The sequence below is a fragment of the Haliaeetus albicilla genome, chromosome 10 (genome assembly GCF_947461875.1).
Source record: "Haliaeetus albicilla chromosome 10, bHalAlb1.1, whole genome shotgun sequence".
Taxonomy (NCBI): domain Eukaryota; kingdom Metazoa; phylum Chordata; class Aves; order Accipitriformes; family Accipitridae; genus Haliaeetus; species Haliaeetus albicilla.
The window spans coordinates 27,730,392-27,755,859 of NC_091492.1; the positions used below are offsets into that span (position 1 = coordinate 27,730,392).

Genomic DNA, 25,468 nt, shown 5'->3' on the forward strand with positions numbered 1-25,468 from the left:
ATGGAATTTAAGAGCAGATTCATCACCCAGGTTCCTGTCCATGGAAATTACGGCAGGTCAGCTGGACTCCGAAGTTAAGTTTGAAGTTAAGTTTCCCTTTATTTCAAAGCAGATCACTATAAGTCTTGTGTTGTGTTTTTCAGTTGTTTATTGGCTTTTAGAAAAACCTTATCATATGCTTGTTTAAGACTTTGTTAATTACTTCACTCATACTCTAAGCACAAATCCAAAGTCTGCTCGTTATCAGCTCCATGTGTTGAGATTGTGCTGTATACCTTTAAATCAATATTGCCTGCTCTCCCTTTCCTCATTGGTCATTCCCTGTATCTTGTCTGGATATTTAGTAGTCTGTTAACTAAAAACATGAGTATTAGTCTAGTGGCCAACTGCTTAGCAGTCACATTTCCAAACTCCCCATCATTTCATTTGCTTTGCTGCAGTAAGTAGACACACTGATTTTTCATGCCTGCATAGTATATTTCCATATGGAAAGTGGAAGCTGTTGTATAAAAAAAAATTATAAAATAGTGTTCTTTCCACTCAGAACACAGGATGTTTGTCCTAGATACATGTATATGGTTTGAGGATTCAGTGTTGGAAAGCTTCTGCTGTTTCTGCAGCTCCTGAGACATTGCCTTGCTAACTGAGGTATGTGTCTGCTCATTCCACCTCGGAAGGAATGACAGGGATTGAAAGATCTGAGTAAGTTTGAAAGCAGAAGACTGGTGGTATCTTTCCATCAGTACAATCTGTGTGCACAATGTCACTTTCATCTCAGCCTTCAATCTTGTACAAGCTGTGACAGCTTGTCTACCAGACTGCTGGGTATGTCTTCCTTTGGTAATTCTCTCATTCTCTCACCAGGAGAGAGAGAGCATCCTGCAGGTATTTTAATTTGATGCATCTTTCTGAAGGAAAAGAGCCTGACTTTTCTTCCCCACCCCCAAGACAAAATTTGGTGTCTTAACTCTGGAATTTCTGGAGTCAAGAAACTGCAATTTTACACAAACTTTCTCACTTCAAGTTTTTCTCTTTAGTGAGACCAGAAAACTGCTTTAGAAAAATGTTATTGAAAGTGTTTTCCAAAGCTCTACCCACTCATAATCACAAAAGGAAGACCACGGGCCAGGGGAGATCCTTCCCTTTTGTTGATGCTATTTTTTGGAATTGCCATCTTGAATTGCAGCATTTAAATTATTGTTCTATTTTCACACTTAATTTTGGTACTTTCTTTTTCTTTTAACTTTTGTACTGCTGTTTAATCCTTCTTAAAGCGCTTTAATGTGTTCTCCCTGTTATTTTTTACTAAGTCTGTCTGCAATTTACTATTTGTATCAGTCCACATCAGAAAGAAACTCCTGCTTTGGCAGGAAGATGATTTATAAGCTTGTAAGCTTTTGTTTGCTTTTTGGTTTGGTGTTTTGGTTTTTTTTTTTTTTTGGTCATTAACTTCTGTCTTGTATTACCGAATGTCATAAAAGATTTTGCATAGATTTGTGTGAAGGACTGTGTTTAAAAAAAGAAAATTGCATGCATTATTGTCATTAAACTCTTGATTTCCAGGTCATTTGTCTGAATGCAGGGAGTTAAAGAGTATAAAAGCAAGGGTGCTTAGTTTTGTATCCTGTTTCTAAGAAGTCTGGCAGTGATTTACTATAGAGCTCACTTACATGAAAAGTTATGAAAAGACTTCATAAAAGAATACTTTTAAAATGCCAGTCACAGATAGAAGTATAACAAGAGCTTTGAAATAAATCATTGGAATAGATTTGTGGATCAAAATAGAAAATAAGATGGAATAGAAGATTTACTAGCCAAAAGGCTAGCTGTGTTAAATGAAGGCATTATTATCAGTCTGTTAAATACAGAAATAATAGACTATGTATTGATGCAGTACTAAGTGGAATAGTTTAAAAGAACAACAACAAAAAACATGTTTAGTAATGGAAAAATGAGACTTTTTTTCAGGTAGACTATATTATTGAGTTAAAAACATGAAAGAACTCTGTTTTGATTCTAGTTCTGCTATTAAATGTGCACCTGACCTTGAGCAAACTTTGTTTATTCTTTTTTTTACAAAAAGGTGAGGAGTCACTTTTACAGAAGATTTTGAGCCTTATTGGTGGAAAAAGTAGTGGAAGACCTACATGTTGTTATGATGACATAGTATCTGTTCTTGCTTTATTGGATAAATCAATGTGTAAAGGATATCTTGCTCTGTGATACGAAATGTTTATATACTTAGAAAGTTAGTATCAGTTATAAATAGAAAAGTAGCTTTTGCAGGCTTTCTGTCCTGTATAAAGTTCATCCTCAGTCCCTGTTTGTATTTTTCCTTTTATCTTTTCACAGTGGTATCTTTAGTTTGTCAGATTTTCAGTGTCTCACACACTCTCCTCTTTTCTCCCAAACTACCAGAATCCCATTTGGAACCCTATCTTCTGGTTTTTAATTTTAATGACTAAGTGTCTTTTTGTTATTTGATTTGTTCCTACAATATATACTTTTTAAAAATAAGTGAGTACCAGTAAAAAAAAGTTTTGTTTTTCTTCAGCTGTATGTGGTACATCAGTGGGCATTATGCTTTTATAAAAAAAAATATTCTAATTGATATGCGAAACAAAGCCAAAATTGAGCTCCTTTAGAATATTCCTATTTATACATTCTTGAATGGCACCCTAATAAGAGAATATGTAGATGAATCAGAGCTGCTGTCTTGCAGCAGAAGTACTGTATGTCTACAGTTGATATTCAAGAAAAACATGCTTCTCTCCCTACCCTGGCACCATCACTAAAAAAAAATAATAAATAATCTGAATTTTGGACATTTTCTGAACAAATTCCAAATGTTAAAGCATATTTTTCTGGCATCTATTTGACCTGAAGTGAAAAACATTATTTATAATAACTGCTGTTATTATAAACTGGTGCTGTAAAATAGTATAGACTTGGTTCACGATCCATGGTGGTCCTGAGGCCATTTGTTAGATGACTTGTGTATTGATTCCACTGCTTCTTCCTGCTGTTCCAGCCCAAAGTTGGCTGATTGTATTTGTTTAGTGTTTTCCATGGCCATCAGCCAATAAATGTCCCACAGGTCCACTGCCAGCTGAACTTGAAACTTGGTGTGTCCCTCATGACAGAGCCGTGAAATGGATTTGCCTCTTGCCGCCTGACCATTGGAAGGCGAGCATTTCCACACTGCAGCACCAGCCAGTTCCCTTCAGTCTTGGAGCCCTCAGTTCATGGCTTTGAAGCCAAGGTCTTAGCAGAATTGAGGAATAAATCATGTGCACGCAAGTATTTAGAATTGTTGGGTTTAAGGCTAATGAGTTTTGCAAGGGTTATATAATCACGTACATGATAGAAGCAGCTAGTTTAACTTTCAGAGACTGTAATGAGGTTTCCTGTGAATCATCAGATCGTCCCGCATCATTTCATGGTAGCAGCTGAGTCTCAGTCATGTCTTCTGGCAGTAGGTATATTTCAAGTCTGATCTGCAATGAGAGCTGATCTTGTATTGTCATGGTTCTTTTAAGCTTTTGCATGTAGGAACAGTTTGTGATTTCACTTGGGCCAGAGGTACAGTAATGGCATAAACATGAAATCCCTTCAAGGCCTTTCATTAGCTGGATTGAAGGTCAATAAGGTGTTGAACAGGAAATGATTTGTAGAGTTCAGAATTTGACTGCGCTGTCTGCCTTCCTTTACACAGTTTTGATAGAAGTGTCATAAAAATGGCTTGGCAGGGAGTGCATCTTGGCATTTGAAAAGGAGCCATCATGCTACTACAGTAATTGAGATAATGAAAACCCACAGCTGAATGGATTATTTTTTTATCCTGTGTGTTCATTCCATCTGGAATTGTGATTTTCACACTCTTTTACATAGTACTTCCCTTTTGCTTTGAGTTGTTGTTTCCACAGAAATCATCTGCGATGACTTAGGTTTTAGAAGAAAATGAAAAATTTTGCCAAGCTTTGTCATTAATTTGGCTGCTCCACAGTGAGGGTGACTGTTGGCTTAAGACATCTGTATCTACAAATTGAGGCCAGTTGCTGCCACTACATCTTCATTCTGTCTCATGAATTTGTGTTAGTTTGGTAAGGACTAGTTGCTTTAGCTGCTGAATCTCACTGTGCAAGTCTCATCCCTGGAGGAATTTTCCATTAAATGTTCCTTTTAAAGCCTTCAGCCCTCTCTGTCTTGTTTCCTCCATTGTGGATTTGTTAATGTCTCTTCACGTGCCCTTTCTTGTTCTTGGCGAGTGTCCATTTTTTCCTGGTTACCCTGATTCTCCAAGTAACTTATTTAATAAATCAGCTTTTTTGTCTGTCGTGGTTTAACCCCAGCCAGCAGCTAAGCACCATGCAGCCACTCACTCACTCCCCCCCCACCCCATGGGATGGGGGAGAAAATCAGGAAAAGAAGTAAAACCTACGGGTTGAGATAAGAATGGTTTAATAGAACAGAAAAGAAGAAACTAATAATGATAATGATAACACTAATAAAATGACAACAGTAGTAATAAAAGGATTGGAATGTACAAATGATGTGCAGGGCAATTGCTCACCACCCGCCGACCGACACCCAGCTAGTCCCCGAGCGGCGATTCCCCGCCCCCACTCCCCAGTTCCTATACTAGATGGGACGTCCCATGGTATGGAATACACCGTTGGCCAGTTTGGGTCAGCTGCCCTGGCTGTGTCCTGTGCCAACTTCTTGTGCCCCTCCAGCTTTCTCGCTGGCTGAGCATGAGAAGCTGAAAAATCCTTGACTTTAGTCTAAACACTACTTAGCAACAACTGAAAACATCAGTGTTATCAACATTCTTTGCATTCTGAACTCAAAACATAGCACCGTACCAGCTACTAGGAAGACAGTTAACTCTATCTCAGCTGAAACCAGGACATTGTCTTAGACACCTAAATAATGTTTTCTTTCTTTCATATATCCACGATGAGCAAGGGTGTACTGGGAGCTGAAGTTAGGGAAAGTATCTGTCTTAAGGTAGAATTGGAATTGAAACTTATTTTTAGGATTTTTTGGTATGGTTTTTATCCTGAATGTCATTAGAAAGTTTACCTTTTATTCCTGAAAATGCCATGATACTTTTCAGCAGGTTGTTTTGTAAGAGGACAACATCATTGTACAGCTATGCCGATGAGAACAACTTCAGTGATAAAAAGCTAGGTGAACAGGCTTAAAATTCCTATTGGTGGCAGAACAGAGTTTACTGCTAGAATAAATTCTATCTCCACACTTGCAATTATTTAACAGTGTAACTAAATTGACATTTCAGTTAAAATATTAACTAGGATGAATGGAACTGAAATACAGAAGTCTGTTGGTGATACTTTCCTGTTTAAAAATAATTCATGTTAATTCTGTTTCCATAAAATATCAGCAAGGACAAAGAAAGGGAACAGTATCTAGAAAGCTCATTTGAATGTCCACTTAAAAGTGCAAGCCTATTAACTTTAAAAACCACACCTATTAGGTAAGCTCTACTAATTTTTGGAGCTGTTAACAGAGACAGAGTGAAATTCTTTCTGCTTTCAACATACGAACTATAGCAACTGTCCTAGCGTGATTAACAATAAGTCAGTGCATAAGATAAATGCTAATTACTTGTAATTCTTTTACCAGTATGAGATGGCTATTTATCTGCTCGTAGGGGATAATGAATTCTGCATGTCTTTAGACTGAACTGTATGTTACTTTTTTTTTTTTTTTTTTTTTGGCATTTCCATGGAACAGTGACAGAAAACAGCAGTGCAGCAGAGGGATTTTGGTGCTTACAGTAGCTGGAGCTCTTGGGTTACTCTTCTTCCTTTATGGAGAAAGCACAGAGGAGCATTTGTTTCTTTTTTATTTAGTTGAAGGACACAAATATAAGTGAGTTTTCTGACAGAAGTGGAAAACACCTTCTGCTCAGATGAGGCAGAGGCGACGTTAGACACCATCCTGGCTACCGGCTATTTTTTTTGTCCCTCTTCCTGTTTTACTGACAGATAAATAAGGTAGTTACCCACCCCCCTGATTACTTTGTGAAACGCAAGTCTTCCATTGGGTGGTAACAACAGGAGTGCTTGGTAGCATTAGAGTCTTCCTAAACTGTTTCTGATTTATTGGAGCCATGCTTATCGAAAAGAAATGCTTTGGAAATCACAGCAGAGGTGGGAAATCCTGGAAGGGAGGCAGCTTAAGTTTGAGGGGTATGTTTTCCTAATTTTCAACATTTATGTTTTCTAAAACATGTATTTGTATTTTTATTACACAATTAATTCTAATTTTAGCTAGAACAAGGAAAGGTGTACTTTGGGGACTAATTAGCTAGTCTGATGTTTTGAACACAGAAATTTTGGGTTGGATTGGATATCTGATATCAGAAAATATGCAGTGGTGTTTATAAACTTATTACAGGTCTAGATGGTTGGTTGTTAGTCAAGCTCGGTTTGCAGACCTATCCCTACATAATACATGGAATTTTTTTGTGTGTGTGTGTGCAGCTTGTCAGTGTGAGACAACAGGAGGGCACTGTCTAAAGTTGAACACTTATGTTGCATATTTCAATATCAAAGCTGCTTTATAGGTTTTTTTTTTAATAATTATTTGATTTTTATTGATAGACCATCACTGGGAAAATTGAAACTTATGCATACAAAATCTAAGCAATTTTATTAATTAGCCAGAAGAGGGAGCTTAACAGGTATAGCTGGTATTTTGTTTGAAAAGCCTACGTTTTAAATACAGAACCCAGTTTCCTTTTACTTAGGAAGTTGAAAAATTAATTTGAATCCAAGTTTTCTGAGATTTAAGCTACTAGATGTAAATTTCTTTTTTTCTTTTCCTCCTTTATCTTGGGTGTGCAATTTGTTAATTCTTACATTCTTTTTCTTCTTTTTTTTTATCATGTGCATTTACAGTGCTAATGGGGAATATCACAGTCTTACATGTGTTTGAAATAAATGTCTTTTCACTCTCTAACCAGACCAATGCATTAAGTTGATCCTTTCTTCAGAGGATGGCAAACAAAACCAAAAAATATTGTGAAATAAAGCTGTGAAATGAGACAGTGTAGAAAGTAAGAAAGTTGTTCTTGCTTTCATGCTTTCAAAGACAATTGTCTATCACTTTGAATTTTCATACAGCTTAAATTTTCATACATCTTACATTAATTTTCATACAGCTTATATTTCCAGTTAGGGCCTTGAGTTAATTTAAGTTCTGATCCCCCATCCTCCTCCCTCCAGCCCAGTTCTCTCAAGATACTTGTTTTAAAATTTTTTTTTTTTTCTTCTTTTGAATCCTGCAAATCTGAGCCATGTTCCTTTAAAGTAACATAACTTGGTTTCCCTTCTTTCTGCACTGGGGCACACTAGTGTACTGTATCCCCAAATGAGCTCCTCTTAGAGGTGTGTGCTCCCACTGCAGTTACTGTCTTGTGAACTTAATTAAAAAAAAAAAGGCTGGATTATGAAAACCCATGGCTGAAAGTCATCCTCTTAACATGACTCCCCTCTCCACCCCAAAATCTGTCTTTAAAGCATTAATTCATGTTGAGTAATTAGCAAGTGTATTTATATAAATCCATCTCCTTATCTACAGCAACTTTAAACCAAACATGAACAATGAGAAAATGATTGAAGTAAGAAATGTTCTGATCTGTTGCACATCAGAATAACTTATTGTGGGTGTTGTGTGACTGTAGTGTGTTTATTACAACAGCATATAAAACTGTTTGTAGTGTTTGTCTGAGACGGTTGGCTTCTATGTCCTGCTATTTAAAAAATATTTTGTGTACATATCACTGAGAAATGTAAAGATAACAGGAATTAAATGGCATTTTGGGAATACCCTACAGGCAAATCACATCAGGCTCATTTTTTTCTTTGATTTCCCACCAAACAGTTTTCTTTGTTTTGCTGTTGATCAGGCTCTAGAAAATTTTTATTCAGTTTCTCTTCACAGCTGTGCAGCCTGAGCATCTTAGGCATGGTAAATGAAAATGGAGGGATATATATTCTGTGACTCTGACACCTGAACAGTCTCTTCTTGGTTCTTGCTGATTTTGAAATACTTTTTTTTTTTTTAACTCTCACATTATAGAAAAAATATGCTGTGGCTTAAATGGTTTAAATTTGAGGCAAATTCTGTGCTAAAATGTAGATTTCACTAACAGTTGCAGACGTATACTAATTGGGCCTCAAGTACAGATAGACACTGGTCTTAGTGCTATGATAGCTAACACAAAGGTGCAAAAGGCCCACTGCTAGTAAGAAAACAAAAATACTTACGTAAGGTGTGTTTTTTCACTAATCCCAAATAAAACATTTCACTGCACGTTGTAGGGTTAGCTTTGGAGAGTCTCTGAAGACTTGCAGCATACTTTACAGTTTGCCCTGTGCCTAACCAGACTTCTGTTGGATTTTGACTACTTGTTACTAATGGATGCTATAGACAAACAAGTATGTTGAAAAGTACCACATGATAATTTTTGTATTTTGGGGATGATTTTCTATAGCTTCTGCAAGATGCTTATTTAAAACTGTTTATACTTACATGCCAAATTGTTCCAAATGTAATGCAACTATAAATACAAGTATTTTGCTTTCTTGAACCTGGGTAGCCTTTCTTGATCTGGGTAGCCCTAGATTTAGCTGTGGGGACTTCCTTTCAAACATTGCAAAAACATTAATTTCATAATCTAACTACGAATCTTTAGTTGCCGTCAATGTTTTTATCGCTGGTTTTTATTATTTTAAATAGATGGGCTGGAAAAACTGGGCAAATTGTGTAGGAAGAACTGTGAGTTGCTCCAGAAAAAGAAATGTAGAGTGAATAAAGGAGGGTAGACAGCAATAGGAGTTAAAAATGGCAGCTGTTCTGCATATGCCAAGGTTCTACTTTCTCAGCAAGACCAGCTAAAACCTAAAGAATAACTGAAAGTATATTCATATACCCTCTCTTTCTCATTAATTCTGGTGGTGATAGCTCTTTTTTCTTACAGAAGGAAGACCCGCTCTGTGGTGGCAGTTTTCCAGAGCCTCTGGGGCAGTATTTTCCCTTGTTCTCATGCTGCTGTTCTCACTATCTTGCTCCTGAAACCCCTGATGCACACACACATGCATATGCTGCTTGATTCTCTCTTTCTCTCTTTACTCTTTCATTTTCCCCTAAAATTCTCAGCCTTCTTTGTGTCACGCAGTCACTTATTGGCCAATTGATTGTTAGAGAATTAGCTAATGTTTTGCAGATATCTCCCATTTGGCTTTTGTGCAACTGGTGTAGGAACATCCACCTGCAGTTTTCATATTTGCTGTCAAACTAAACTGAAGTTGGTGGGGAACTTGGCAAAATATGGCATGCAGATCTTGGCCTTTGATAACCTTTTGTGGTAGTGAAATTGTCAGAAACATAGCAGCCTGAGCGTGCCTCTAAAAATATATGAAGCATGGCTTGAGTGATCCAGCGTGCCTCTTTGAAAGTACCACGCTGTTTAAAACGGTGCTGTTTTGAATCTTCTATAAATGCTGAAGAAACATGGGGCACGTGCGAAGGTAACGCTTAAAATATTTTTTTCCAAAATATTCAAAGAAAAGCTTGAAGACAGATTTTTTTTCTGATATTCAAAGTGGCTGTGCTGGTTTGGGCTGGGATAGAGTTAATTTTCTTCCCAGTAGCTGGTCTGGGGCTACGTTTTGGATTTGTGCTGAAAACAGTGTTGATAACACAGGGATGTGTTAGTTATTGCTGAGCAGTGCTTACACTGAGTCAAGGGCTGTTCTGCTTCTCACCCCACCCCACCAGCGAGGAGGCTGGGGGGCACAAGAAGTTGGGAGGGGACACAGCTGGGACAGCTGACCCCGACTGACCCAAGGGATATCCCATGCCATATGACATCAAGCTCAGCATATAAAGCTGGGGGAAGGAGAAGGAAAGGGGGAATGTTCGGAGTGATGGTGTTTTATCTTCCCAAGTCACTTGTTATGTGTGATTGAGCTCTGCTTTGCTGGAGATGGCTGAATACCTGCCTGCCGATGGGAAGTGCTGAGTGAATTCCTAGGTTTGCTTTGCTTGTGTGCGCGGCTTTTGCTTTACCTATGAAACTGTCTTTATCTCAATGCATGAGTTTTCTCACTTTTACCCTTCTGATTCTCTCCCCCATCCCACTGTGGGGGAGGTGAGTGAGTGGCTGCGTGGTGCTTCGTTGCCAGCTGGGGCTAAACCACGACAGTGGCAATATTCTGTATGGTAAAAAGACCCATTATCATCAAAGATTTGTGTTCTGGCCTTCAAATGGACATAAAGTTTTGGAAATCCTCTTCTTCATTTCAGTTACACTCCAAATGTCTGGGTCTTCACCTGTCAAAAATTCTTCAGATCCAACAGTTGCTTGGGTATATTTGTTATATTTTATTGGCTGGGCTTGACTGCGTCAGTCCAAGTACACAAGTGTACATACTCAACCTGTGTCCTGTGTTCATTGTTTTTGCTCTGCTAGACCCAGATACATAAAATAGTGTTTATCATATCTGTGGTCTCTGTTTAAATGAAAGATGCAGTCCTGTACAGTACGTTCTGCTGTATTTCTCAGATATTTTTACTTGAATCTGTATAATATAAAATAGATATATTAAATACTACAGTTTTTGTTTGGTAGAGCAACATTTTGGTGTTTATGTCTTCATATTTAAAAAAAAAAAAAGGAAAAAGGAATTTTTCATTAACCCCCCCCCAAATCTTCCTTTCCCTAGCTGCTGTTTCTAATAACCCCTGTGGAAGGCTGGATCCAATCTTCACATTCTCTGAGAATTTATGAAGCATTTTCTGAGTTCAGAGTTTCTTTGGGGGATGGGGAATGACAATGTCTTAAGAGAAAAAAAAAACTTTCTAGTATTACAGAATTGCAGCATTGCTGAGGTTGGAAGGAACCTGTGGAGATTGCCTACTCCAGCACCCCCTGCTCAAAGCAGGGTCAGCTAGAGCAGGTTGTGTAGGATGTTGTAGCAAGACACCTAAATTATACAGAACAGCTCATTCTTATAAGACAATAATAAAGAGGTATCTGAACAAATTGAAAGGTGACATATTTAAAATGGGTGCAAAGAAATATTATTTTCAAATAATCTGTTCTTGGTCCGTGGGAGTTGATTATCACAGTGTATTATTGAAACCATTAGTGCAGCCATACTTTAAAAGGACTGGAAACTTCCAGATTATGAGAATATCAGAATTACAAACAAGTTCAGGATGGAATAGATGGATGAGAAATAAGCTTTAATTTCTGGGGACGAGTCACTCATGAGTGCAAATTTTTTGGAGGAGGCCGAAGGCTAACTTGTATCTTCAGATTTCTCTTTCCTGTGTCATTCTCAGATGCCTCCATTGCAGACAGCTATTGGCAGGGACTAGCCGGGGTGGAGCACTAGTCTTACCCATCACTTGAGTTCCTAATGGTGTGTTTCAGTCTGTGCTAGGATGAAAACATTAAAGACTTGTAAGGTGAGGAGCAAACACTTCATTTGTTATATTAAGATGCAGTGGCTGAGATGCACTTTGTCCGAATCACGTAGACATTTCCTCAGGCTTATAAGAACCAGGGTTTTGGGTTTACTGCTTTTTTTGAAAACTTGTCTTTTATTCTTTTGCACTGAAATCTGAATTTGGTCTTCTTGATGAATGGCTAGATGGTTTGTTATTACATCAGCCAAACGTGCAGAAGGATGCCGAGACCGAGTACCTCTGGAGCCCCAGGAACCGTCGGCACTTGCCTTGCCTGCTGGGGGGCTCCAGCCATTTGGGGCACAGCAGCCTCGTGTCCCTGGGGTGCCTGCTCTGGCTGCCCGCCCCCACGGCTCTGGTCATGGATGACTGCACTGCACCCGTCTGTGTGATTGGGAGTTTCGCTCTGCGTTTTGAGACCACGTCTGATGTATACTTAAGTATAATCACTCAGGAATTTGCTGCAAGTTTAAGTACTGCGACTGCTGCTGTAGCAATCAATACAGGGATTTCCTGACCCTCTGCTTGGGCAATGCTTGGTTTCCACAGTCTGAGTCACACAGAAATTGTCAGGGATGGTTTTGTCTTTAGAATTTGTCATGTTTAACTTTCTGCTTGGTTTTTTTGTTGACGACACTAAACCAAACTTACCAAACAAACCAAGCAAACTTTTTTGTCTAGTATGCAGTTTGCAAGCCTCCAGATGTACACAGTCTAGAAGATACTCATACCAAAAGAATCATTCTGTAAAGTAACTTTAAAACAAAAACATCAACAACAATGAAAGTATGGCATGCACAGAGTTTAATAGTAAATGTTATTGTAGCATTGTCTAAGTATTGTGGAATTTTCTAACTGCAGAAGAGTTTTCTGCCTTTGACCAGCTGGGAAAGGAGACGTTCAAAAACCTTTCTATAATAGGAAAGTAGCAGCCTTGGAGGCATATGTGGGGATTTGATTAAGATAACCTGTGTCCAAGTGTCAGCACAGGAGGTAATACAACATAGTGGTGAGAGTATTTTTTTCCTTTGGTTTTCTAAGTGCCTAACAGGAAAAAAAGCTGGCTTTATTTAAAATAAATGTCTGAGCATTTGCATCATTCCAGTTCTCAGGCTACTGGAAAAGATTACGAACATGTGGCAGAAGAAGAATAAATTCCTATGTGTCTTTATACCTAATTGGGGAGAACAGGAGGAGATTTTAATGATAACATTGCATGTAATACTGGGGAAAGATTACTCTCCTAACTTTTGCTACCAACTGATTAGCCTCTGCGACTTCAAGTTCTTCAGAAGTACAGAAAAGTTTTAGGTTTCCAATACCTTACACATGGCAAAAAAGTAATTTAAGATACTTATTCTATCTTTACCGTGTTAATGTGTGAACTTCTTAGTACTGAAAAACTTGAGTAATTAATTGAGCTTATCATGATAATTTATTTTCTTGGAGAATAAGTGTTTTGTCTTGACTGAGAAGGTTTGGGCCTAATTTTTGAAATTTCAATAAGGATCTTGTTTGTCTTATTTCTGGGGAGAAATAATTTTGACTAATTCACAAAAATAACTATAAACCTTGTTTTGGTTACAAGATGCCACAGATGGCCATTTATAGTTTTATGTAACAGCTGTTGCCTATCTGCAGTTTTTATGACATGCACAGGTTTATCACTGCTAATTCCCATTGGCACAGGCCAGCGCAGCATATTTGGTTTTGTACATTAGGATGTTGCCCCAGCTTTGCAGGCTCTCCACTCTCCATGACACTGGAGAGACTAGAGATATCTGATATGACTTATTGATGTGGTTTTTCTTTATAGCTTTCACCAGAAAATATGAAGACTTGTTCTTGGACTCTGGTCAAGTTTCTGCAGAACAGTTAGTAGTACAGTTAGTAGTAACAATATTGGACAGACAGCTTGTCAGAAGTCAAAAGACCACTTCCCATGCTGTTCCTTTTCTTGCTTTAGATATTCAGCTAGCTATGCTAGTGTCAGTGGATATATGGGATTTTTTTCCAAGTACTAGGCTTGATTGCTGTTGCCTTACATCAGTTTCCTACTAGCATAAATCAGAGCATGAGCTTTACCACCAAATGGGTGCTGTTCACTCTAGCTTGCATGAAGACTCCTTTTTGTAACCTTTCTTACAGGGGAAGCTCAAAGCCTTTAAGCAACTTCATGTGTTTAATAAGAAATAATTCTGACTAAATCTGATTGTTAGACTTATTTTACTTGAGGAACACTAGCTACTTCATAAGAACCTTTGACAAATAATATTATGCAAAGTGATTCATAGATAAATATTGAAGAGCCGTGTCCAGCCACGTGTGGTTAGTTGTGAAATGTATGTGATGTAGAAACTCATATTTGTGTTTCATGGCAGTTCTTAGGTATGTGATATCAGAGGTGTTTCCATACATCACTATAGTTCTCATCATCTTGCAATGTGCCTTTGGGGTTTTTTTAGGGGTTGTTTTTTTTTTTTATTATCCTGTCTTCAAATATGCAATATTCTCTGAATTTTTTTTTCTCCTGTTCCAGCTGATGCTATTACAAATTCAGCAATGATGACTTTGTCACCCTGAAGTCTTTACTGATTTCAGTTTTCCAAATCAGCACTTTGAACTACTTGGAATAAAAAGGTAAAGAATCAAGGCTAGACCTGATATAGAGAATAAATTGAGGCAGATTATAAAGCTGTTACCTGATAGAAATTATAACCTTACTCCAGCAAGAACATGGATATTGTTTACTTTTTTGGGTCATCAGTACAGTTATGCAAGGATAATTTGTGAACTTATACAGAAGAATTAAAAAAGATACCTGATAATCTTTTGGAAACTGAACTCTCCCTGCTCTTGATTGGCATTTTCTTTTCAGCCTGCTGTCTTTCCTTGAATCAGAAAGAAAATCCCAGTGATAGAACACTTTATGCCATTTAATATAAAGAGATGTACTCATGGTAGTTGCTAGTAAAATCCTGCCAAGTTTTAAAAACTCTCTTGAAATGTGTCTGAGCAGTTGAACAGATGAAAGACTCTACTGGTACAGAGGGCACATTAGTTCTGGATTATCAACAAGTCACTGTGAAAGACAAGTAAGCTGATTTGTTCCACTGGGTCCTGGTACAGAAATGGAGGCTGAGGGAACATCTTCAGTAATGGTTCTGTTTTGACATGTGACAGACATGGAGCTTTTAACTTTGTGTTTGTGGGTTTTATTTTCTTTAGAAATGTGGATTATTCTGTTGAGCCCAAAGAAAGAGAAGCCACCAAACAGGTAGCTGTCATAAGTGAAGAACTGGTTTTGGAGCTTGGTTTCTGAATACTGAGTGACAAAGGTGGTATGGGACTGAAAAGGAGCACATCACATAATTTAATGCAGTCCCATTTAGACAATTGTCATACAGTCCTTTTTCATAAATTGATCAAGCTCTGTTTTAAAACAAGGTGGGTTTTTAAATTCCTATTCTTTGAATTGGAGGTTGTTTTAGTATTTTAGTACTCTAATGGAAGTAGGTTGTCAGACAGCTGCAAATGGTATACAGACATATTTATTTTGTAGGGTTTTAAGTTAGTTAGAAATCCCCAATTATGGAGCTTGTAAAACCAGAACTTCTGTTAAACAGGTGATGTTTAATTTATTTGAAGTTTACCTGAGAGATTGCATAGTGAAATGAAGCAGGTGATGCAGATAGCAAGCAGCCTCTTTTGGTTAATATAAGATCTTTTTACATACAAAAGGAAAACCAAATGTGAACTGAGCAAACTGTGTCACATTCAATTTAAAATACTTTCATAGCAAGGTAACTCATTTAGCAGTAACTAGATAATAGTTTTGATTGCATGAGAAAACAGACCCCTTCACAGGTGGCACCAGTTTGACCAGGCCCTTGAGAAGAGGTCTAGTGATTTTAAAAAACATACAAAACAAACAAACAAAACCAAACCTCCCAATTTCTTTCTGAGCATTGTGCAAAAACCAGGAGTTAATTGAACCTTGACCAAATTAAGAAATGTGTTAATTTCCTCAATTTTAATAAGTAACCATGCCTTTTTGCTTCTTTATATAGCTTGTAGTGGCTGTGTTTGTCTTGTTACTTAGCACGGTTAACTTCTATATTGCTTTGAGGTGTTTGGCAAACATTTTGTACTGTCTGAGCTCAAAAATATTGAGACTATGCTCCCCAGCCTACCCTCAGGTATTGTGAAGAGAAAAATCTCTGGTCTTGAGTGATAATCAACAAGTATGAATGTAAATGTGGACTATGCCTAGTGGAATTCTATTTAAGAACTAAGTAACCTCTTTTAATCTAAGATTTGGTCTTTGGGAGAGAGCAGGCAGTATTTGGGTGAGAATAGTTAACTGGTTTTTGGCATTGATTTATGGTCTTAATCTCCCTACAGAAAAGTTATTCATTAACAGGATATGAAATGACTTTGTCAGACTTGATTCCATTTGGCTAATAGGACATTCACAACCAAAGTCTAACATGGAAGCAAGAACCACAAAGATGAATGTTTTCAGCACTCTGAGGGGTACCTTGATTTTATTTTATTTCTTTGTTCTATGTGAGTAGAAGGATGCTGACTGAACGATTTAGTAACCTATGCTATTTGAAGCCCCAGGTACTGGTGTTTGAGTAGCAGTGTTCTCTGAAGAGCACAATAGGTTACTGAATGAAAGGGAGCCAAGCTGGCTAACAGATTTGAAAATCAGGGTTCAGCAATGGTCTGTGATTATGTGCAACTGTTTCAGCCGCAGAGCAGGTAAAAATGTTATTTCTTAAAACAAAGACACTTTTTCATATCAAACTGTTTTTGAGCTGCAACACCTTTTAGAGAAAAGGTGAATAGTCTGGAGAATTGAGTTGATGCAAAAGGAATGCCCTGTGCATATGTAATCTAAAAGTAACTAGAATGAATTACTACCACTTTTCATCAGGTGCAAATTTCTCTTATGGTCTTTGTCCATCTTGTCCACTTCATTTAAAAATGTGGCTTTGTATATGTAGATGGAGAAGAAATCTGAAAGAACAAAAAGAAGGGGGGATTTTGAGCCATGAGGCCTTTGGGTATTTGAAATGCAGGAGGGGTTTAGATGTTGTCATGTAACTGTAGGGGAATTCAACAAAATAGCTTGGACTGGTATTTTTAAGTGACTCCAGCTGTTAGTCATGTGACCAGTCCTTTTAAAAGGAAAAGGGACATTTGCTCATCCTTTTGTACTTCTGCTGACTACTTGGATATCTTTATAAATGTAGGTTCCTGTGCTGTAGCAATTTGTAACAACCTAGAAGTTTCTCAATGAATTGCGAATGCCCGCCCTCAGTTGCATGTAAAACTTTTGAGCAAAGAATGTGACTTGACCATGTAACTTTTTTCATGAATAGGCCTCTTGTTTTTAATTTGATGAGCAAGGAACTTTCCAGTCCTGTCCTCCAGCTTACAATCTGTCTTTAATTTGCAGAAAGATGCATTCCAGTTTTTCAGGCATAAAACTGTTTAACAGATTTTTTTGGCTTTGCTAGAACTTGCTGTGTTATGTTATCCTGAGATTCGTGCATTTGTTTCTATCTTGTCATCTTGCAGAATCACAGCATAGTTGAAGTTGGATGGGACTTCTGGAGATCATGTAGTGCAGCCTCCACTGCTGAAAGCAGGGTCAGCTAGAGCAGGTTGTCCAGGACATTGTCTACTCCAGTTTTGGATATCTCCAAGGATGGAGACTCCATGACCTCTCTGGGCAACATGTTCCAGTGTTTGACCACCCTCAGCAAAAAGTTTCTTCTCATGTTTAAATGGAATTTCTTGTATTACAATTTGTGCCCATTGCCTCTTGTCCATTCACAGGATACCACTGAGAAGAGCCCGGTTCCGTTCTTTTATTGTCTCCCATCAGGCATTCATACACGTTAGTAAGACCCCACTCCACTGAAACCTTCCCTTCTCCAGGGTAAACAACTGAAGGTGTCTCAGCCTCTGCTTGTATGACTGATGCTCCAATCCCTTAATCATCTTTGTGACCTTTTTGTTGACTTGGTCCAGTCTGTCCCTCTCTTGTATTTATTGGGGAGCCCAGAACTGGTCATAGCACTCGAGATATGTTTTTATCTTTTATTCTCATTATATATAGATTTACTTGTTAGGGGGTTTTGTTGCTGTTGTTTTGAGTGCCTTCTTCCCATCTCTTCCCTTTTCTCCTCTTCGAATAATTCCCCCCCCCCGGTAGAGTCAAGCTCGACCATGTACCAAAGTGAGCATCACTAATCCAGTGGCAGAAGAATGCTCTGTTTCATTGCCTATTTACTTATATTAAGATGCTTTTACTTTTTTTTTTTCTTTCTTTCTTTTTGGTCTGTGTTGGGGTGGATCTCCAAATTAATAGAGTGTGTTGTTTATTGTGATTAAGGGACTGCAGTTGTCTCAACTTTCTGTACCCTCCCTCCTTCTTAACGCTGCTTTGTGATAATACTCTTGAATATAACGGCAAGTTCATGTACCCTTTATAGTAGGATGTGTACATAATTTTTTCCCTGTATTTCATGTAACACATTCTTACTGTCTGTAAAGTGGGTGGGGTAGTTCTGTTCTCATTTTACCAGTTGGGAATAGAGAGAGGGAGAGTATTCATTCTGTTGTTTAGTGATAACTTGTGTTAGTGCCAAGCCATGTTGTTGCATCCATGTAACATGGTGTTGCTAGTGTGGATCTGAAAGCAACACAGCTGCATGACTGCAGTGCTGTAACATGAGCTAATATATCTGGCCTTGAGCATTACATCACATTGACGTGGCTATGTTGCTCTTGGTTCTGGACCTAGGATAGTTGGACACACTTTAAGCAATTTTTCAAAGGTCAGACAGGAAGTCTGTGAAATACTAAGTTTAACCCAGATCCTAGTCACAGGATCATCCTTTTCTCTGTGTCAAGTGTTTTTCTACTTAGATATTTAAATAATGAGTAGCATGTAGTGTTTTGACAGCTTTATGGAGTTAACATTTTTCCTAACAATTAAGTTCACTGGAGAAGTATTCCATTACCTTCTCAGCACCAGAAGTGATGATTATGGTATTGCTAGGGGAAAGCTGTTGTGCAAATATACTGTATAGGTGCTCCTTTCCCTAAATTCTTAAAATCATAGAGCAGCAGCAGTAAAACATTGGAACAGGGGGTAGGAGGGACAACAGACAGATGACACTATAGTTATGTCATCCTAAAAAAAAAATAATTTTTTCCCACATAATTGTCATCTTTCTGAGATGAATATACAGGAAAAAACTGCTCCTTTGTAAGAAATCGGCTTACTGCCTTAGAATTTGAAAACCTTACAGAGGTACTTGAGTCTCGGCATGCAACAAATCAACACAAAATTTCCAAGCGTTTACTGTAGGCTTTCATTATTCCTTTCTGCATTTTCTGGAACCTGTTTGTATATGGAAGAAAACAACTTAAAATTTTCTTTTATAGAATTGAACTGCAATTTTTCTGCTTAGTCTAAATGCTGTAGTGTAAATTCTTCTTCTGGAAGGTGATAGTTTTTTACTCCACAGTTTTCTTCTTACTGGAACTACTTATACTAATGTTTAGGAATGGTGTAGTGCTTTTTGTTTCCCATATATCTGAATATCCAATGCACAAATGCAGAAATAATTCTGAATTTCAGAAATGAAGCTTGATCTGCAAGGGTGGTAGTTAAGGAAAAGTATCTTGTTACCTGCTCATTTAGAGTCAAGCACGTAGCCACCAGATACCATTTTAAGAGATTTGGATTGTCTTCATCTACTTACACAATACTGGATTTTGTACCCAGTAGTTTTAGACTAAAACTTTAGCATGTCTTTTTACGTCTTTTTCTCACTTCTCCAAACCCTGAGGAGTTAGTTGCCAGATGACTTTTCTGATCAGTTTTCAGCTCTTCAGTGGTTTCTTTTTTCAATTTGCTTATTTTTAAAAATGAGATATTTATTCCTCATTTTTTCTCAGCATACAAGGATTGAGTTTCCTCATCTTGGACATTAATTTCTTTCTTAATATTATCATAATGGTGACCCACAGTCTGAAGTTGAGGAATTGTAAAGAATTATAATGAACAAAGCACACATGAGAGGGCGCTCTGTGCTTAGGTATTTCAGAAGTAGGGACTAGGATCTAATTTAAATTGTATATAGATACTAGTATTTTTCTAAGAAGTATTTAATTAATTTTTTTTCAAAGTCCATACTGTTCATACTGCCTTTTCTTTTTCTGTGACATCAAACTGGATATGGCTGGCACAAGAGTGGTAATAAATCAGGCTCCATGAGATTGTAATGTGTGTCACTGATGCAGAGCAATGGAAGGAGAGCAACTATGTCTTACAAGTGCTTTCTAGAATGGTTTGCTTTACATTATGTATATACATTTGTTTTTCCTTGCATTTTTGTTTGCTCTATTTTTTGTTAACATATAGTGTCTGTAAGCCCCTTACTCCCCTTTGTTGTTCCTTTTGTTACATTTATGTTGCTGCTTTGATTAATCAAATCACAAACTGTGCCTCAGATTTTTTTTTTCATTCTGCAGCAAATAGTCCTATTTTTGTTAAGTGTTTAGCATCCTGAATTTATACCAACTCTCCGAATTTGTCATGTAGTTCTGGCTGCCCAAGGGTTAGAATTTGAGCAGCACAAGGGAGAGTGTCTTAGACATTGTGGATTAAAAGGACTGCAGTGAGACTTTCTATTTTTTGAGAGCTACCAATAGGTGGCTGTATGGCAATAAAGAACAGGAGGGGCTTCTAGGATGCTGCGCCTGGATTCTTCTGTTAATAGACAAGAATGCCCTTGGAAACCCGCATTTCTTGTTTGGGTATACAGTCTGATACATCATGGCATCTCTGGACATCACTGGATCCTCATCACAGACCTGCAACCTCAACCAGTCTCAGAGGAAATTAAATGAAATGGACAGTTTGGGAGAACAAGTAGACAAGAGGAAATACTAAAAATGGAGAAAGCAGAAAATAACCTTGACTAACATGTCAGTAGGAAACACTTAAGTATACCATTTACACAGTATACTGCACTGTGCCAAGATCAAGAAAACCCAACTAATTAGAGGCGGGGCTTGCTAAGAGCTACATAACAACTGAAAGTATGTGCATGGCTTAACAGTTTTGCCTTACTGGCCTTTCAGCATGCACCAGGGGTTTATGCAGGTAACATTATTCCTACCATCTCACTTCCCTGTAGCCAAGTAGGATGTGAAGTATACGTGATAATGTAAAGGTAGGAGGACATGCAGCACAGGGGTACTTGCCGCATTAAGCATTTTCCAAGTCAAAAGCATGATGACAGTTCAAACTAAAGAAAACAGGGAAGAAATTTGTAGCAATTCTTATTATTTCTATAAATTCACTGTTCTCTCAAAGTCACTGCTCTCCTTTTGTTTCTGAGAGTGCTAAGGTCTCAGCCCCTTGTCTGAACTTCTGGACAAAGCAGGTGACATATCCCTTTTGCCACAAGCATCTTTGTACGTGATTTCTCCTTTGCTCCAAAGGGCAAATTATAAAGCCCCTTCTGTTATACGGAACAACAGAAATAAATTACTAATAGTTTGGCTATTACCCACTAATAGAGAATTTATCCTTGACGTTTAAAAAACATAAAATGTTGAACAATACTGTTGTTCCTGTCATACGGTGAATAGACACTCTAGTTTCAATTTTATTTTCCAGATTTAAGTTAATTTTGAACTCTTTCCTTCTCCCTTCACTTTGGAATGTCAAGTTTGTATTCTGGAAGTCAAATAACTGAATTTCTCTAGAAGTGATTAGAAGTCTGTTATAAGATCCCAAACATGAAACACAAGATTTGTAAGCTCTTCACTGCAGTTATTTTTGTAATTTCTGATGACTTTTCCAGAAGTTGGCAGTGGTATGCAAATTCCTGTATACCTTTTTTTCATTCTAAAGCTGTTGAGGAGCCAGCTCATAGAAACAATAGATCATATGAATATCCATGTATATAAAAAAGTATAACAAAGGCATCCTTTTTGTTAGTGTTCCAGTATTTGAGAATATTCTCACCAAAGCGTGTATCTGATGGATTTTCTTAGTCTTGCATTCGACATTGGTAAGAGTCCTGTTCAATGAGCTTGATAGGCCTGTAACTGAAAACTATTCCGTTAGTTTTTCTTGTGTTAGAACTAATACAGTGCAGTCATGTGTTAGACAGACCTCTGCTCACCTCCCCTAGTGGAAAACCTATTTTTTATTTGGACAAATGTTAAATTTATGGGTTTATGATGCATTTTTAATAGACTTCTTAAAAAATGTATACCAAACCCTAGTTATTCTGGATGCTAACAGAGAGAGGGAATGTACTTTGACAAAACCTTTGTTAATAGAAGCTCAACTCATAAGTGAAGTGGAAGGGAACCTTCTTGAAACACTGCATTAAATACATACTTTGGGCATAATTTTCCATCCTTTTTGAGTGAAAAAGGAGATGTAATCTTTGCCATGGGTTATGTAGTCTGTATTTTACTCATTGTGGCTATCTGCTTGCAGGCTTTTGTCCTTCACAAACAAAACACAAAAACCAGTGCAAGATCTAGCAGAAAGGGGAATGTAAGTTATTATACAAAATATTTAAGCAAGATGATTTTATAAACTCACATACTCACAAGCACTAAGGCACATGTATCCAAGTTGTCTGTCCACCATCACTTTTGTGCAACAGGGAGGACAAAGCATGCTGGCTGTCTAGTCCTTACTATGTTTCTTGGGTCCCTCTCAATTGGCAGCAGTGAACGAGTCTTTGGACAGATCTTTTTATATGCCTTAGAAGTCAATGGTTGTTATGGTGTGGTCCTTTGCTTCAAACTCTTACTTGCTTCATTTTCCATAAATCTTAGGCAAAATTGCTTTTCATTGTCTTGTTTCCATGTTCATTTGAAATATAGATCTGATTTTCTGGGGGGCTAATAGGAGAAGGAATGGCATATGTGATGTGCTGCAAATTCATTGTTTTCCTCGTGCTGTTGAAGTACAGGGTCTTGTGCTGATCATAGCAAGACTAGGTACAGCTAGCAGAGAGGTATGTTTAAAGTCCTGCTGACAACACAGGAAGCATGACTGTCAATACTGTCATCGGTTCAATGTAAACTCCTCTTTGTAGGATTTATTTTGTCATCTTCAATTTTTATTCTGTTTAAAAAAGAACAAATAATGTTAATAACATGAACAACTTTTGCAGTATAGTGTAGGGTAGTCAATGAAGAGTGGAAAAAGGCTTCTTCTGTCTCTTTGAATGCTCTATTCCCTTCAGCTAATAGATGGTGAATATCAACTCTTCTTCCATAAGAACTGCCATGTGGGATCAGACTGAACGTTCACATTATGGAGTTTAAGCACTGGTGTGTGTGAGATGTTTAAGGAAACAGGATGTGCGGAGTGAACATTTTCCTAGCAAACATTTCTACTTAATAGCTGTCAAAGAGATTCAGTGGCTTTCTGACCTAGAGGTTGCATCTGAGCTGTTGTGTTTTCATTAGCGCTGATGGACTTCTCCTCAAGAACTTAATAATTTCTGAGCACATTTGTCCTATAGAACCATAACGCTTCGTAGAATTTAGTTTCATAATTTTTCTAAGTGTTGTGTGAAAAAACTAATTAAACATGGTTTTTATTTTTGTTATCATGGTAACTTTCAGGTTGTATTTTGCTGGACAGTTCCCCTGTGAATTGGGGAGAGTATCGATGGGTCCAGCCTGTGTCACTCAGTTGGACTTTTGGAATAATTCAAGACAGGAATTCTGGACAGATTCTCTTATTTTTATTTTCTTGTTATTGTTTCTCAGATCATAGTTCAATCTGCTTTGGCACAAAATAAAAAATAATGGTCCTCCTTTGCTTTTCTTTTACCAGATGGGTAGGAACTGGAAAACAAACAATCTAATATTAGATTCCATTGTAAATGTAAACGTCAGCCTCCCTCAGTTATCACACAGGGATACATGTAAGCTTCTTGATTATCTTTTGTTTTTCATTGCTTGGGCATCTTGTTTTTGCCTCTGATAGTTCTTCTGCAGTGAGCCATAGTGTTATTGGAGGTTTGTAGTCACTAATAGCAATTTATTTTAATGACAGTTTCCCTGAATCCTCTTCCATGCCTTCAGAGATATGTGTCAAGCTTCAAGGCCTCTTACTCATTTAAATCTTTGCTAGGAACATGGAATAGTAGTTTCACTCTGGAGAATTCAGATGTGCTACGTGCTCATGTTTATTTTATGTCGATACATTTTGTTAAGTTACCATTGTTACCAGTGTGTTCAAGGAAATTACTTTTTATGGTGAGTATGGTGGATATGAAATGCATGCAACTGTATTTCAGGGAGTAAATTTTTCATATTATAGCCCACGGGTACTAAATAAAAAATGTCAGCTTCTTGGATTTCGTTGCACTATAAAAGTGTGCTTAGAAATAATGGATTCTGTTACTGTTTGGGAAAGGACAGCTATAGCACTGAACCCTCCTAGGTTTAAGAGCAGAAAATATGTGCACTTAACTGCAGAGGGAAATGTTTGGTATTGCAATATACAATCATTAAGGCTTTGGAAAGCTGTAACAGAATAGGGAATGGAGCAGAAAAGGAATGTGAATAAGAGGAGTGTGTATAGTAAACATAGCTTTTTAAAGAGCCTAAATTAATGTTCCAGAGAATAAAAAATAAATCAGTTGCCTGTATGATTTCATGCCCTCCCACATTTGTTCTGCTTTGTCTCACACTTGGGCTACATTGAAGAATGTGCCGATTCTGAAGTCTGTATAGAGAGGAGGAGTAAGCATCGGAGCTATTAGTTAATGATCCAAAACAGCAACTCAGTTCTGGCTCAGAAACGTCCATTGTCTCTTATGCTCTCACACAATTTCTCCTCCCAGGTACTAATGCTTTTTTTTTTTTTTTCCTCTTTCTTCCTGTCTCTCCACACAAAATTGTGCTTAAACTAGACAAAAAAAAACCCCACTGAAAAGTAATTTTTATTGTTGGTAATTTAGACTGCTCAGTACTGTTAAGTACAGTGATAATTCATTTCTGGAGCTATAAATATTTTTATGCATTTGTAAATATGTTCCACTTGTGTTGGTTTTGGTGTTTAATAAAATAGGGAAATTTAAAATTTGTATGAAAATAACCATCTGTGTTTCACTAATCAAAAATTTACTGTAGCTTCTGTGAATTCATGTTTTATAAAATCACACTGTAGAACAGAAAAAAGCAACTTGAATGTAGCAGATCTACAAATCTTTGTTCTATTAATCTGAGAAATGAAGACAGTTTTTCCAGTGAGCTAGCTGATCATTCAAATGCTGAGGCCTCTGAAGGGGCTTTTATGTTCATTTAGCTTAATTTTTTGCATTCTATCACAGTAAAGATAAAGAAGGTGGTATTTATGTTTTACTTTAGGTGCCTCTGAGAATCTCTACCTATTGCTACAAACTCCCCAAATCCTAACAGTACAACATACAGAAAGTTTGTTACCGAATTATTTCCCTTACTTTGGCAAACACCCCAGTCCCTCAATGTCTGAATGAAACCCTAGCCTCTTCAGCTGAATTGAGAAAAAATTATAATTGGGAACCAGTGTACTTGTTAGGCCTAGTTTCTTCTTTCAGAGGAAACTACAGAAGTGAACAGCAGCATTCTTCAAATATTCACACTTCAAATATTGTGTAGCCTTCAGGTTCAGTCTAAGACTGTATTTGAGAAACTCAAAGTTGTATGGGAACTTCATCTAGTGTTTTTTAATAAGGTGGCAATAATAAAGATGGAAAAACACATACCCGTTGTGATCAAGAGGTACAAGGACTTTATTGCTGGTAATACACAGGACCCAGGCACAAGAAAATTTTGTTAGTCTTAGAATATTTCCCAACTGCTAAACATCTAAAAACATCTGAACAATATCTAACAGGTTTTT

The 25,468-nt window shown here is 37.5% G+C and overlaps 1 protein-coding gene across 3 annotated transcripts in view; it reads left to right on the forward strand.

Annotated features, from left to right (window-relative positions):
* Positions 1-25,468, forward strand: part of TTC28 (tetratricopeptide repeat domain 28) — a 199,974-nt gene that overhangs the window by 13,490 nt on the left and 161,016 nt on the right. The gene's annotated exons all lie outside the window — the stretch shown is intronic.